At 40.6% G+C, this 16,656-nt stretch overlaps 1 protein-coding gene across 1 annotated transcript in view; it reads right to left on the bottom strand.

The window, feature by feature from the left end:
• Positions 1-16,656, bottom strand: part of lysmd2 (LysM, putative peptidoglycan-binding, domain containing 2) — a 70,633-nt gene that overhangs the window by 23,328 nt on the left and 30,649 nt on the right. The window lies entirely within an intron of this gene.

Here is a 16,656-nt window from a genome sequence, read left to right as displayed (position 1 = left end):
AAATGAAGTGACAGTGTGCAAGACACTTGCCGCTCTCCTATGGGACCTTTGGTCCAGGCTGACAGGCTGAAGCATTTTTAATCAGTTGGCTGTAATGCTTCTTGCTGAGATGAGTTTGAGCAGCACAACCCAGCTCCAAGTAGGGGATGCCTACAGTGCAATAAAATTGGTGTGGAGGATGGGAAACTACTATAGCATTGCAACAGAGGGTGAATTTCTGAGGATAATTCTAGGTCACACTGCTGGCACGGAGGTATTGTATTGGAAGAGAGCTAAAAGAACACTGTTCAGTATCTGACTGTACTACACTTAGTCTCCCAAGAAAACGGTAAACCTCAAACCAAAATCTTCAAATCTCCAGTAGCAACATCCTTTGCTTTGTTGGTCGCTTGATGATCAACCTGTACATTACAGTTATATGGGGCCTTGAAGCAAAATGTATTCAAGCTCTTCAGCATAACAGATACAGCATGTTTATGATGCCACAGAGCACAGACAGAAACTACAGACATCAAAGCACAACCTCAGAGATACTGGTCTGAAATTTTGAGTTGATGGAACTATAATGGGGCACCACGGCCACGGTCGGGGTCTGGGTAGTATGCTCTTCAGAGGGTTCTTGTGGACTCAATGGTCTCTTTCTACACTGTAGGGATTCTATAAAAAAACAACTTTAAAATTATGATTAGGCAGGACTGCATCACAAATCTGAAAAGCACAGATCAGTGATACCCAATTAACTGACAGGATAAGCTTGAAGGGTTGAATGGCCTACTCCTGTTCAACGTTAAACAAGGTCAGCAAATACTCAAGACACCTGGGCTGCAAACTGCATCTGAAATACTGCACTCAGCCATCATCTCAGCAACTGATCATCCAAACCCAAAAATGTGATATTTTCTGGTATTCTTTTTTGGAATGTATTCCAAGAGAATGCAGTTGATCCGATATAAAGTAACACAACCAAAAAGGTATTAAATTGACTGATTTCAGAAAGGAATTTTGAAAATTATATATAAAACTGCTTGATTTTTCCTTTTCCATGGACAGACTCTTTATATCAGGGAAGGATCAGATGTTAGCTGAGAGGGAAAAGGAACACGTCAATGATGGGATAAATATACATATTCTTAAAGAAGCTTGATAGACATCCAGAGTTCTCATTCTTGTTCTAATCTAATCTACCATAAGTACAATCTCTGTTTCCTAGAGAGGCTGTGACATTGATGGCTTTTCAGGACCACACAGTCAATTCAGACTATTGAATTTTCTCAAGGTTGAGTTTTTTTCTCAAAAACCCACAGTGTTCTCAACAATGAAAATCCTGCTGATACTTGGTAACTGAGAAACAACACTTTTTTAAAAAAAAGTAAACAAGCAGATGTTTGTGAAATCATAAGGGGCATGGATATGTGAAGAGACGGAATAGGTTTAAAGTGAGAGGGGAAAGATTTTAAAATGACCCAAGGGGTAGCTTTTCCATGCGGAGGGTAGTCAGACTATGGAATGATGATGTGATGGAGGAAGGTACAATTGATTATGGATCAGGTCAGACTACCCTAAAACCCGATAAGAAGGTAGCCCAGACTCTAACTTTTCTTATTTTAAAGGCAGATGTAAAGTGGATATTTCAGGAGTGATGAAGCTGGTCAAACCACTCAGCTTTAAGCAAAACAGAATTTACTGTTGAAACATGAACAGAATTGAGAATAACTTCACCATGTGGAAACCCAACCAATTTGAAATCACAACTTAAATGAAGGAGCTGTTCCAATACACGCAACATCCCAAAAACACACCCCTTGGCAAATGGTAAATTCAAACTCAGGTTCTTAAAATCTCCGGAGAGATTGCAGAGAGAAGAGTCAGGCAAGAAACATCTGTCAAAGCATGGAATCTTTCTTCACAGTAACAGCTTCTCTGCTACCAGCAGTTTCTGACTGCCTGCTAAAACTAAAACCAAACTAGAAAAACCTAAACTGGCAGAACTGGCCTCTGCTCTTTCATTGTACAATTGGTTTTTTTAGGCAGTTTCTGTTATCCATTTTGGCACCTCTGCCTTTACAACCCCTCTTGAAAAAAAAGACAAAATAGCCTTGTTAAAGGGGCACAATTACATTGTTAAACTGTCACAATTACAACATTTAAAAGGCATCCAGATGAACATATGAATAGTTAAAATTTTAGAGGGACATTGGCCAAATGCTGGCAAATAGGACAAAGTCAGATTGGGATGCCATAAGTAGACATTTTTTAAAGAAATGTTGCCTGGCCAATCCGTACCCAATCATGCTGTATATTTTACATAGTTAATCCAGCCTCAATTATTCATAATATGTCATTAATTACAGATTGGTGCTTCTGCTGAATTGAAGTTCTATTGGGAATAAATAATATATACGAATATTGGAAACAAAATCTGAGTATCTGTTTAGATACTTCAGGGGAAGTGGAAAAAAATGAAAGAGTTGTGTTTATTTATCACTGGATGAAGAAGTTCTTCTCAACGTCATTTTATACAGAGAAGTATAACTCAAAATATTTCAAATATCTTAAATGATGGTTTAGCCTTAATTATCTCCTTTTCACACAATATTATGGACAGATAATCTGATAAGTGACATTGCTGTATGTGGGAGTTTGTTGGACAAATTGGCTGTCATGTTTCCCACATTGCAACAGTAACTACACTTCAAAACTAATGTAGCACACACTAACACACTTTGGAATGTCTTCAGGTCATGACAAAACATGACTTATTCATCATTTGCACAGTTTGCACTTCTCTAATCTATTAAACATTTTACTGTGTAAAATAGTTCACACATTTTTAACATTTAGTTTCCTTCAGGAAACTGAGTAAGCTGTCCCAATGGCTCAGTCAGCAATTAACATTAAGAAGCCACCCAGATCTATTGGGTCAGGATTAAATTTCCCAGTCTATGCTAAATCCAGTGATATGAAGTGTAGTGTCACACTACAACTTCTACTTAACAATTGCCCAGTAATTCCTGCAGGAAAATCTGCAATCAATTGCGGGTTGGTCAGACATTTTGATAAAAAGCATAATATGGAAAAAACAAATAGAAGGACATAACAGAATCACAAAAGGATTACAGCAGAGGAGGCCATTCACTCCATTGTGTCTGTTCTCAGTGAGAGCAACTCAATAATCCAAACCCCTGGTCTTTTCATCGCAGCCACGCAGTTCTTTTCACCACAAATAATAATTTAATGACCATTTGAGAACTTCCTTAAATCTTCCTCGACCACTCTTTCAGATGCTGCACTCCAGACCCTAACAACTGGCTGTGCAAAAAACATTAATCCTCATATTATCTTTAGTTTCTTTCCATATTCATTAGCATCCTCTGGCTGTCAATGGGAATATGTTGATCGGGTCAGATGAAATAAATTGAATGAATGAGGAGCATGAAGGCCTGTGCTGCAAAATCAACGTAATCTGTTTTAAGATGTCTTTTCTCCTTCACAAAGAGCTGCCTTAAACCTTAAAAGTTGGCTTTCTTCTCATCCCACTACAGAAGGAGAAATCACACCAGTCAGAACTCTATGCCTGGACATTCCCCCAATTAAAAGGATGTTTATTCTGCATCCACCCATGGTTTCAATTTAGAAATATCAGCCAATTTCCTCTTTTTATCAAAAATGTCTTCTAAACATAAAGCTTTCATCAGTTACACAAGTGCTTAAAAAGACATAATTTAACTGCAGTGAAGCTCTTTGAAGTAAAATCAATTGACGTGATATACTATAATGCTGCCTTCAGATAGTCTTAAGCATTATAGTCTATGGTCTCAAATTCAAATCGCATAAATTCACCATTCACTGGAAAGCAACAAGTCATGATCATTAAAGGAAGTTATTCAGTCCATTAAGGCACATCCATAGCTCTCCAACATACACGCTCAACTGTACTTGGAATGCCACAAATAGCTTTACTGAGTGTTTGTGTTGTTGTATATTCCACATTAACTACACTTCAAAAGTAATTTAACACACTTTGGAAGATGCCATATAAATGCAAATTATGTATTTCCCTTTTATTGAGTTTGCACTTATCTAACATATTTGTTCATACTTCGCATTTTTTTACATATTTTACTTTGCATAACAGCACTTTTGACATTTAATTTTCTTCAAGAAACTAACAGTAAGCTGTCTCGGTGCTTCATTTGGCAAATGGGATCAAAAAGCCATTCAGATCTACAATCTCTGCTTGGTGCATTGCTCTCAACATCTGCTCCTGGACAAATATCAAGTGATTTCTGAAGGGAAACGGTGCTTGCAAGCACAGGGTCAGTATATCTCAGCCACAATGCTCCCAGAAACTGCTGAGATTCATTTCTGAGTATCACCAATGAGAACTGATCACCTGGGCAAGCTACTGGACAATGGCTTCTGTCAGGGGCACCATCCCCAAAGCATGAGTCAGTGCCTTCATGACAGAAGGGGAAGAAATTCACATAGGTGAAAAAGACAGTTAATAGCTTTTTTTTGGAAAGAGGAAATACTGATGTGTTAGAAATGCAGCGATGTAGGAAAACACAGAGATAACTTATTGACAAATGAGAATGCCTCTTGCTCCTTAGGAACCAAAAACTTTTGTTGTTTTGCAAAGGTATGTTACAGCCAAACATTTCAAGAAAATATACATCGATGGCCTCATCAGTGGTACTGGTTTAATCATAGAATCATAGAGTCATAGAGATGTACAGCACAGAAACAGACCCTTTGATCCAACTTGTCCATGCCGACCAGATATTCCAACGCAATCTAGTCCCACCTGCCAGCACCTGGCCCATATCCCTCCAAAACCTTCCTATTCATATAAACATCCAGCTGCCTTTTAAATGTTGTAATTGTACTAGCCTCCACCACTTCTTCTGGCAGTTCATTCCATACACGTACCACCCTCAGTGTGAAAAAGTTGCCCCTTCGGTCTCTTTTATATCTTTCTCTTTTCACCCTAAACCTATGCCCTCTAGTTGTGGACTCCCCCACCCCAGGGAAGTGACTTTGTCTATTTATCCTATCCATGCCCCTCATGATTTTATAAACATTTACAAGACCACACCTCAGCCTCCAATACTCCAGGGAAAAGAGCTCCATCCTAGTCAACCTCTCCCCATAGCTCAAATCCTCCAACCCGGCAACGTCCTTGTAAATCTTTTCTGAACCCTTTCAAGTTTTACAACATCTTTCTGAAAGGAAGGAGGTCAGAGTTGCACACAATATTCCAAAAGTGGCCTAACGAATGGCCTGTACAGCCAAAACATGACCTCCCAACTCCTGTACTCAGTAATCTGACCAATAAAGAAAAGCATACCAAATGCCTTCTTCACTATCCTATCTACTTGCGACTCCACTTTCAAGGAGTTATGAACCTGCACTCCAAGGTCTCTTTGTTCAGCAACATTCCCTAGGACATTATTATTAAGTGTGTAAGTCCTGCTCTAATTTGCCTTTCCAAAATGCAGCACCTCACATTTATCTAAATTAAACTCCATCTGCCACTTCTCAGCCCATTGGCCCATCTGATCAAGATCCCATTGTAGATGGAGGTAACCTTCTTCGCTGTCCACTACACCTCTAATTTTGGTGTCATCAGCTAACTTACTAAATATATGTCTTATGCTCACATCCAAATCATCTATATAAACGATGAAAAGTAGCGGACCCAGCACTGATCCTTGTGGCACTCCACTGGTCACAGGCCTAGAGTCTGAAAAGCAACTCTCCATCACCACCCTCTGTCTTCTATCTTTGAGGCAGTTCTGTATCCAAATGGCTAGTTGTCCTTGTATTCCATTAGATCTAACCTTGCTAACCAGTCTCCCATGGGGAACCTTGTCAAATGCCTTACTGAAGTCCAAACAACATAAAGGAGAAAGTCACTATTTTCTGTTCTGGTTCTTTATATGTCAGCCAAAACAGTAGAAACGCATTATAACTGGTCCAAGTCCCCAGGGTGCACAGGGAAAGCGTTTCAAAAAGATTGCAAGAATCTTACATCCTGATTATTCTGTTAAATCCAAATAATGGCACAAAAAGAGACCATTCGGCCAAACTACTTGATGTTAATGCTTATGTTCCACAATAGTTTCCTTCCACTCCTCTTCTTCTAAGCCTATTAGCATTTACTTTCATTAGTTTGTCCCTTTTGGACTAAATAAGCTTCCCATTGAATAGGTATCTGCTCCTTTTGGAGGCAGATTTAATCAAGGAATTTAAGAGGGAGTTGGATTATCTGAAAAGGAGCAACGTGCAGGCCCACAAGGAGAAGATGAAGAAGTGGCATTAGGTGAATTGAAAATGTCTGAATGGCCTCCTTCTGTACTGTACTTATTCTGTGATTCTGCTATTCATTTCAAACGTTCAGCAATAGTAACACAATGTTACCACCCTTTGGACATATTTTTTTTGCTTGATTTCCTACTCAACTCATTCTTTCTTTAATTAATTCATGGGATGCAAACTATGCTGGCAAGGCCAAAATGTATTCCAGTCTCTAACTGGCCTTGCCCAGTTGCTCAATTAAAAACAAAAACAAAAAATCAGGAACCCAGTAGATTCTGCAGGTTTGGCGCTGTGGAGAGAGAAAAACAACTGGAAGGTTGAGGCGTGGAAAGGTTGTTTCCTCTGTGGAAGAGTCGAGAACCAGAAGGCATAATCTCAGAATAAGCAGTCGTACATTTGAGATAAAGATGAGGAGGAATATCTTGTCTCAGAGAATATTGAATATGCAGAACTATTTACTCTTATTGCACGGTGACTGCTGGGTTATGTATTTTCAAAATCAATGTAATAACTCAGGAAGCCTGAATGGAAAGGAACATTGTTTATTGCCGAATACCAAATCAGAGCCACTCCTCATGACTTACATAAGCTAGGCCCAGTTTGGAACAGTTTGTTCTGCAAACACACCCCTGGATTCGTTTTATCATATTGTTTCATCAACCTGTTCAGCCATGTCATTAGGTGGGACTTGAACCTGGGCCTCCTAGGTCAAAGGTAGGCATGCTGCCACTGCGTCACAACAGTCCTAATGCAGTCACCATGGTGACTTAGGAATGGAGCAGTCAATTTGCACACAGCACACTACAATGTCGATATTTGCTCGCCAAACCTGTTCAGAGATATTACACACTCCTGGAGCAACTGGGACTTAAACCCAAGTCTCTTGACTCAGAGGCTGGGCACTACCTACCTCTTCACCATATTGCATGATGTAATCGTTTTTAATCACACTTGAGGTAGTGGGACTTGAGTGTAAGCCTTCTGACCTAGAGGTCGGGATAGTACCACTACACTACAAGTGCCCACTGTCTGCTGTATTCTTTGTTCTGTTTTTTTTTCTTTTTGGATATTTAAATGCAACTGAACAGTGTTCGCCACTAAATCACCATGACTTTGTTTTTCACTATTAACCACCACCAGTAAAACATCAATGCAGCCAACTGGATTTTTAAATGCAAAGCACATTAAAAGCAATGCAAATCACCAAATGTGACGGAAAGGGAGGGATAGCAGAAGAGGTCGAATCAAAATAGAATTAAAGAGGGAAATAGAAGACTGTATCCCCCACGGTGCTCAGTATTTTCTAAAGGCATCAAGAGTATTGGCTGATACTGTGTTCTCACTCTCCAAGGTCACTTGAGTCTGCTTTATTTTCTAACTAAAGTGTTCAGGGAAGTTATCACATACTCTGCAGCAAGTGAGACACAAACGCAGGCCTCCTAGTCTCGAGGTAGGGATACTATTACAGCACCATAAGTGCCCTATGTGCAAGGCCCGTTACAGGTGACCGGGTCTGCATTTTTTTTTGGCTGGGTCTACTTTATGGATATTTTGTAGTCAACTTGTGCAGAGTGGCTGTTACACAATGCTGGAGTCGGTGGGACTTAAACCCAGACCTCCTGACTCAGACATTGGGCACTACCACTACGACACAACAGCCTTTTTACAGCATTGAATCTACTTGCTGAGGGATGCTACTACATGTATCTGGAGGGAGTAGGGCTTCAACCCAGGCCTCCTCATCTAGAGGTAGGGACATGACCAAAATACCACAAGAAAGCTGGGTCTTTTTTTTATATCCATAAGTGGTACCACATACAACTGAATGACGTTCGCACCACCAAATCACTATGACATTTTTTTTTGTTTTTAAACTATCAACCACCACAAATAAATCATTGGTGTAGCCAATTAGCAGTTGACACGCAAAGGCCATTACATGCAATACAAACCAAAGTGAGGGGCAGGTAGGGAGAGTGGAAAGGGGCTAAATCAAAATGGAATTGGAGAGGAAAGTAAAGCAATATATCCCTCGTGGTGTCCCACTCCCTCTAAAGACATATAGAGCATTGATGGGTTGTCGTGCTGGGTCTGCTTTTTTAAAAAATATATGTGGAAGTGCTGTCACACACAACCAAACAACTCATCCACCACCAATTCATCGTGACAAAGACCCACATTATTTCCTAACATTGGGTGATTAAATTCAGTTGCAGCAGATAATAACTCCACTAGTATAAAATCTTTTTCTATATCCACCAGAATAAAATCTCTTTGTAACGTTAAATAGCTCTGTCAGGTCACCCCTTAGTCTTCTGTATTCAAGGAGAAAGAGTTCCCCTGTTTAGCCTTTCTGAGCAGGAGCCAGAAAGCTGGGAATGCAAAATTAACTGAGACTGTAGTGGGCTTTCATTTGCATGCCTATCCAGTTCATATCCTATAAAACTAAATATCTTATAATTACAGTGGTAACCCAATTAAATTAAATAGGTTACTGCTCACATAACAATCAGAAAATCTGGAATTTACTGTCCACACACTCATGCATAGAATAACAGGGACTGGAAGAGCTGCCAGTTCTGGCAGGATTATGAAATATACAAAAGGAAAATTGGAGATCTCTTAAATATTCAAAATAAGATTTGATATAGCTGGTAGGGGGATGTCTCCCTTGTTGCAGTTCCATCAATTATAAGGGTCAAGTTCGAGTCATGCTTTTCTGGTTGATAAATAAAACAATCTGAATATTTAATACCAAAACTATTCTAAACGCAGAGACATTTCCACTGCAATGAGAATGCAATACCTGAAGTCTACAATACTTAGTACACTGGATGAACAAATACAGTTCATAGTCCACAGAACAGATGTCACTGAGATTCTTTTCCATTTGCAGGAACTTACTACCAGATCAATTTTAAACTAATCTCCGTTGCTTTGCTAATTGGCAGGCTAATACATTATGCAAAAAATAAAATGAAATCAGAAACAAAAACAGGAATTGCTGGAAATACTCAGGGGAGAGAAATGAGATGTAACATTTCTGATCCAGTGACTCTCCAGAACAGTTCTGAAAAAGGGTGGCTGGACGTAAAATGTTAACTCTGAATTCTTGCCACTCGATGCAATCAATCAACAGGAATGTTCTTTAAATCATTACATTGCTAGTGTATTTGGTGAGCAGGTGTGGCACACCAGAAAAGGCACTGCTGATGAATGTGCTCCTTCTTCACTCACATCACTGGGTGATTTTGAAATTATTAAGAAAAGTACACATTATTTCCTAAACGGGGATAATTACATTCAGTTGCAGAAGATAACATTAACGCCACATTTGCCATTGGGTGGTTGGATAAAGTAGTTTTGACACGTTTATAAGTTTCATCATTTAATCTGCACCATGATTTCTACTCAATAAAGCCATGGGTCCAATGGATGTCAATAATTTGGCAAAAAAACCCCATTAGACTGAGCAAAACAATGGAATAAGTCAATAAAATTGACAACTAAATTTGTTATGGTAACAGCAGTGGAATTTGAAAATGATTTCACACTTTGTTTATGACAAGGGTAAGGGTAAATCAAAGGTAATTTATTTTCATATTTGCTATATTCCAATGATATAAATTGAAAGTACTGCTCCATTGCAATCATTTTCAAAAGCAATATATGAGAGTCTTCTAAATCACTGAATTGAAATGGAAAAGGTGCTATACTATTAAAATGCTAAATTCAGAAACAATTTTCAAGCACAATTATATTGATCTCCAGTATTCAGCAAATGTGCAATAATCGAAATGGAACAGTGCCAGCTGTCAAACCATTTACGCGTGACAGCTTTTCTCATGCATTTTCAGCTTCTCAAAATTGAAATTTAAAACTGGTGACCTTAACTGGACAGTCACGATTACAGACAGCCTTCAAAATTTTAAATCAGAACCCAAGGCTACAGAAATCGATGCTGCAGTGGATTTTTTCCAGGACTGAATCAGATTCTGAATTTGGGAGGAATCGATGTAAATTCCTGGAAGATCTAGAGAACAGCATGCTGCATGTTAGAACCTATATTGTTCCAAGTCTGAGCTGTACTGAGAACAATTGCATCTTTACCGTTTTGTGTGGGAGCAGTCAATAGTAATGATGCCATGACATATGTCTTATCTAATCAAGACTGTTCTTATACCAAATGCCATTGTGCAATGGGGTTGATCCAAGCAAGGAGACAATTTAAACTTTTAAGCATGTGGTAGGCAGCTATCAGTGCCATATTGCTCTTCCAGTTTTTGGGTACTGCCCATTATAAGTGGAGCAATTATGCCCACAGGAATTAGTATCTGACTGCCCAAAGCTATAAGTCCTGTGACTCATCCAGCTCTGCTTAACCCATTTAATTCATTACTTTAATCCTAAATAGTCTCCAAAATGTTTCAACTGTTTACCAAGCAAAATCAAACAAAAAACAAGGCAAATTTTCCATGTAATGAAATCATAGTTACTGCAGCACAAAATATTTATTGTCCACAATGGTTCCACTAATCAGTGCTGTACCAGTGCCAATTCCTCTGCTACCCTGAATTACCTTGAATGAAATAATCACATGCATATTCTTTCTGTTACCTTCAATTACCAAGCTTACATTTTACCACAGAAACTGGATTCTGGGTTCCTCTGTTTCATTGGGGTCATGGCACAGGTTTTAAATTTCTTGGAATCACAATCTTACCATAGCGGAGTCATTTATCCTTACCTTTGTTACCCAAGAACAGTTTTAACTGTTTCGGAGTTCTATCCAACATGGAACACAACCTGACCCCTACCCATTAAGCTCTAACTTGTCAGGAGTAATTACTGGTCAGATTAGTATAGGACCTCACTCTTGTTCAAATTTACAAATCACTCCAAGAATTGTTCCCTCTGCATTTCTGCAATCTCATTCACATGAGATTGTCTTTAGTCTTTAGTCTACAATGTTCAAATAAAACCAAAGAACTGCAGATGCTAGAAGTCAGAAATAAAATCAGGTCTGGATAAAGCAGAATTAACGCTTTGGGTCCAGTTTGTAGTGTGTGTGTGTGTGTGTGTGTATGTGTGAGAGAGAGAGAGAGTGTGTGTGTGTGTGTGTGTGTGTGTGTGTGTGTGTGTGTGTGTGTGTGTGTGTGTGTGTGTGTGTGTGTGTGAGTGAGTGAGTGAGTGAGTGAGTGAGTGAGTGAGTGAGTGAGTGAGTGAGTGTGAGAGAGAGAGAGAGAGAGAGAGAGAGAGAGAGAGAGAGAGAGAGAGAGAGAGAGAGAGAGTGTGTGTGTGTGTGTGTGTGTGTGTGTGTGTGTGTGTGTGGAGAGAGAGAGAGAGAGAGAGAGAGAGAGAGCGAGCCTGTGTGTGTCTGTGTCTGCGGGCCTCTGCATCTGCGTGCGTGTCTGTCTCTGTGAGAGTGTGTGTGTGTGTGTCTATGCGTGCGCATGTGTCTTTGTACATCTGTGTGTGTGTGTGTGTGTGTGTGTGTGTGTGTGTGTGTGTGTGTGTGGTGTGTGCGCACGTCTGTGTGTGTGTGTCTTTGTGCATTGGTGTGTGCGCATGTCTGTCTGTGTGTGTATGTCTGCGTCTGTGTGTGTATATGCGTGTGTCTTTGTGCATCGGTGTGTGTCTGTGTGGTGTGCGTGCGCATGTGTGTATGTGTGTGCGCGTGTGTATGCGTGTGTCTTTGTGCATCGGTGTGTGTCTGTGTGGTGTGTGCGCGTGTCTGTCTGTGTGTGTGTCTGTGTGAGTGTGTCTTTGTGCATCAGTGTGTGTGTGTGGTATGTGTATATGTCTGTGTGTGTGTGTATATATATATGTCTGTGTGTGTGGTGTGTGGTGTATCCATGTTCAGGTGGAGTTGGAGCTCAAAGAGAGAAAATCAGTTGGGCAGGCAAAGGAATTAATAAAGGCCACCCTGGGAGAATGAATAGTTTAGCTGCTCATGGGGACCATTAGAAGCTGACAATGGGTTGGTTGTGATAGCAGTTCACGTGAATGACAAGGCCTGGTGTATGGGGGGGGATGGGGTAAGGAAATGGGAGAAGATGCTCAAGCGTTAAAATTGATCTTGACGTTGAGACCAGAAGGCTTCCGACCTCCCAAGTGGAAAATGAAATGTTGCTCTTCCAGCTTGCAATGAACTTTGCTGGACAACAGGAGCAAACCTGAGACAGAGATGTTGGCCAGGGAATATGGGGTGTTGAAACGGCAGGTAACCAGAACCAGGTTATTTCTGCAGACAGAACATAGGCGTTCTACATAGGAGTTGTCCAGTCTGTGCTTCTTCTCCCCACTATGGAGAAGACCACATTCTGAGCAGCAAATACAGTAGACTAGATTGAGTGGAGCAGGTAAATTGCTGCTTCAATTGCAAGGTGTATCTGGGAGCTTGGATAGCAAGGAAGGAGAAAATAAATGGGCAGGTGTTTCACATACCATTGCAGAAGGTGAAAGTGCAATGGGGTTTTGGAGGGGATATTGGGATTGAAGGAGAAGTGGACCAAGGTGTCCCAAACGGAACGTTCCCTGTGGAAGGCTGACAAGAGAGGGGAGGGGAATGTGTGTCTGGTGGTGGCAGAAATGGCAGCTGATGATGCTTTGGATTTGGATGCTAGTGGGATCGTGGGTGAGGACCAGGTGGACACTTTCACTGTTGTGAGAGGGAAAGAGGGAGTGAGGGCTGAGGTGCACATGATGGGTCAGACATGGATGAGATCCCTGTTAACCATGGTGGTGGGGAATTCTCAGTCGAGGAAGAAATTGACATTTTAGCAACCTGCCCCCACCAACCCCCACCTTGTTGAAGTTGACATTATCAGAATAAATATGATGGAGATGCACAAACTGGAGAATAGAATAAAGTCTTTACAGGAAGTAATGTGTTAGGATGTGCAGTCAAGGTAACTGTGGGGGGTTGGTGGGTTTCTCAGGGGTGGTGGGTTTCTCAGGGGTGGTATATGGGATCCAAGTCAATGTGTTTGTTGATAGAGTTCTGGTTGGAATGCCATGCTTCTAGGAATTCTCGTGCATGTCTGTATGGCTTGTCCTGGGATGGATGTATTGGCCCAGTTGACATGGTGTCCTTCTTCATCTGTATGTAAGGATACTAGTGAGAGTGGGTCATGTCTTTTTGTGGCTAGTTGATGTTCATGTACCCTGGTGGCTAGTTTTCTGCATGCTTGTCCAATGTAGTGTTTGTTACAGTTCTTGTAAGGTATTTTTTAAATTTTTTTTAGTTTTGCTTGTGTGTATAGGGTCTTTGAAGTTCATTAGCTGCTGTTTTAGTGTGTTGGTGGGTTTGTGGGCTACCATGATGCCAAGAGGTCTGAGTAGTCTGGCAGTGATTTCCGAGATGTTTTTGATATAGGGGAGAGTGGCTAGGGTTTTGTCTGCTTGTTGGGGTTTGTTGCTGAGAAATTAGCAGACTGTGTTCTTTTTGAATACATTGTATAGGTGATTTTTCTCTGCTCAGCGTAGTTCCTCTGTGCTGCAGGGTGTTGCGGCTTATTGAAATAATGTTCTAATGCAATTTTGTTTGTGAGTGTTGGAATGATTGCTTCTGTAGTTCAGTATTTGGTCAGTATGTATTGTTTTCCTGTAGACGCTGGTTTGAAGTTCCCCATTTGCTGTTCGCTCTACTGCAACATCTAGGAATGACAGTTTGTTGTTGCTTTCATAGAGTCATAGAGGTGTACAGCATGGAAGCAGACCCTTCGGTCCAACCCGTCCATGACGGCCAGATATCCCAACTGCCAGCACCCAGCCCATATCCTTTCCTCCTCTTTAATGAATTTTATGCCAGTAAGGGCATTATTGATGGTCTGAGACTAAAGCATGGCATTCCAACCAGAACTCTATCAACAAACACATTGACTTGGATCCCATATACCACCCCTGAGAAACCCACCAACCCCCCACAGTTACCTTGACTGCACATCCTAACACATTACTTCCTGTAAAGACTTTATTCTATTCTCCCAGTTTGTGCATCCCCATCATATCTATTCTGATAATGTCAACTTCAACAAGATGGGGGTTGGGGGGGGGGGGGGGGGGGGGGGGGGGTTGCTAAAATGTCCATTTCTTCCTCGACTGAGGATTCCCCACCACCATGGTTAACAGGGATCTCATCCATGTCTGACCCATCATGTGCACCTCAGCCCTCACTCCCTCTTTCCCTCTCACAACAGTGAAAGTGTCCAACCAAGGAAACCTAATACAAGTGGAAAGACAGTGATGGCAGTGCGAAATTTAACAATTAGTAACCAGAGATTGAACAGCACATCCGCAATTATGTGTTAAAATTAAACAATGTTCTGTGTGACTTTTATTTCTTCTTCCTCCATTCTTTCTACAAAGACACCAAGTCACAGCAGACCCAGTTGATAAAATAAACATGCATTGAGAAATATAAATAGAAAGCGGGCCATGCCATCAGCGTTTCATTTGAGGCTCAATGATGATGTTACCTAGTATGGTGATGAAACGTCTGAAAACAAAACTTCCAGCTCAGCGAGTAAACCTACATCCAGAATCTCAACCTGAGCTACAAATCTTCTCAAAACTCGATGTCATTGATGTACAAGAGACAGTTGTGGGTGGGGCTTCCAAGTAGGACTGGAATAAGGAGTATTCAATTTATCCCATAAGGAGACAGGCATAGCTAGGGGTCACGTGGGTACCCATGGCCACTCATTTGACCTGAAGAACGTGGGTGGAGTTAAAAGGAGAAATTGTTCAAAGTGAGGACGAGCTTGACCAGACAGAGGAGGATGGTGATGAATAGGGACAGTTCAGGCCTTTCCTCCCGAAGAAGCGGAGAGGCCCCGAGACCAAACTGATGGGGGATGGACATGTAAAAAGGATTGCATGTCCACGGTGAACAGGAGCCCGCAAACTAGAAATTCTGAAACTGACGTAAAGCGTCAGAAGAATCGTGGATGAAAGTGGTAAGGCAGTGGACAAGGGGAGAAAGTCCCATCTAAATCACATTGCCTAGCGACCTCTTTTCCCATGTTCAAAAGCTCTCCTATCACTTCTGTCATGTAAGTAGCTATACAAATCCACATACAGCATCTTTGAACGTTTTGTTATATTAATAGATAATACATAACTGCAAGTGCTAGCATCTTGCACTTTGAAACAATATATAATCATATGAGTTCAGGTATAAATTTATCATTGCCCAGACTCTCTTGCTTTCTGGTATTCTCTGCTATATTAAAGAGCTCCTCCATTAATTATCCAACTGTAGTTCTCTTTGACTGATAACTCTAAGCCCTCAATGCCAAGTCTTTTGCAGTGCAGCATATGAATCACTGCATCTTCAGCTTCTAGATACACTTCAGTGACGCTTTGTGAATTTCAATTCTTTAAGACATGTTTTATTTCCAGGTCTTGCCCACATCTCACCAATCCCTTAGCTCTTTAAGGGCTCCATCCTTAAGTCATGTTCCTCTCTGATATTCTTGACCACATTGTGCTCTCCAATTCAAATGGAATTCCCACATCTCTCCCATCACTTTCTATGAGATACACAGCTTTTCTTTGGTACTGAACACTTATTTTCCAGTTAACTAATTATTCAGAAAGAATCAAGTTCAACCAAGACTTTAACATTAACATAATACCCAAACTGAATCTTGAATTTTCTGAAGCTCTCTGCATTTAGTTAACAGTCCTTGTGGATCTCAGAGAAAAAAATTTACTGTGGTCCAAATGATTTTGCAATTGTTAGGAGCTGTTCATATGCATTTCATTATCTTGGTCCACACTTGGACATATTAAAAAGAGAATTTTATCAATACTACTTCTAAAACCAATTAGCTCCTTAACATCACATGCCAGATATTCTAAAAGGTGACAGGTACATCATGCTAGAAGTATCTTCTCTCAAGGTGACTGCGCAAGTAGAAATACAAAAGCCCCTGACAGAGATGTACTGGCTCCACTGGGATAGGTAGGTGTGGAAAGGCAATCCTAAAGAACTATACGGAAGAGAAAGCATGAATAGGCTGGTATTATTAATTAATCAATTAAAAGCTACAGACAGACGAAGAGATAATATGTCACAAGATGAAAGCTTTCTCAGAGACATTCAGAAGACTTCTGAAAGAGGTTAGCAGGGCAAGGGAACACAGCTCAACAAGGGAAACGAGATTGGAGTTGAGATGTACTTGGAAAGGACTCATGAATCAAAAGGTGGTATTTTTGAGAAGTATGTGATAGTGATGTTTTTGAATGGGAATGAGGTAATGTTCATGAAACGAAAATCATCAATTATATATGGTAAAAATAATTCTAGCTTTTTTGCGCTGACAAAGGACC

The sequence above is a fragment of the Chiloscyllium punctatum genome, chromosome 48 (genome assembly GCF_047496795.1).
Source record: "Chiloscyllium punctatum isolate Juve2018m chromosome 48, sChiPun1.3, whole genome shotgun sequence".
Taxonomy (NCBI): domain Eukaryota; kingdom Metazoa; phylum Chordata; class Chondrichthyes; order Orectolobiformes; family Hemiscylliidae; genus Chiloscyllium; species Chiloscyllium punctatum.
This window is presented reverse-complemented; position numbering and strand designations above follow the sequence as displayed.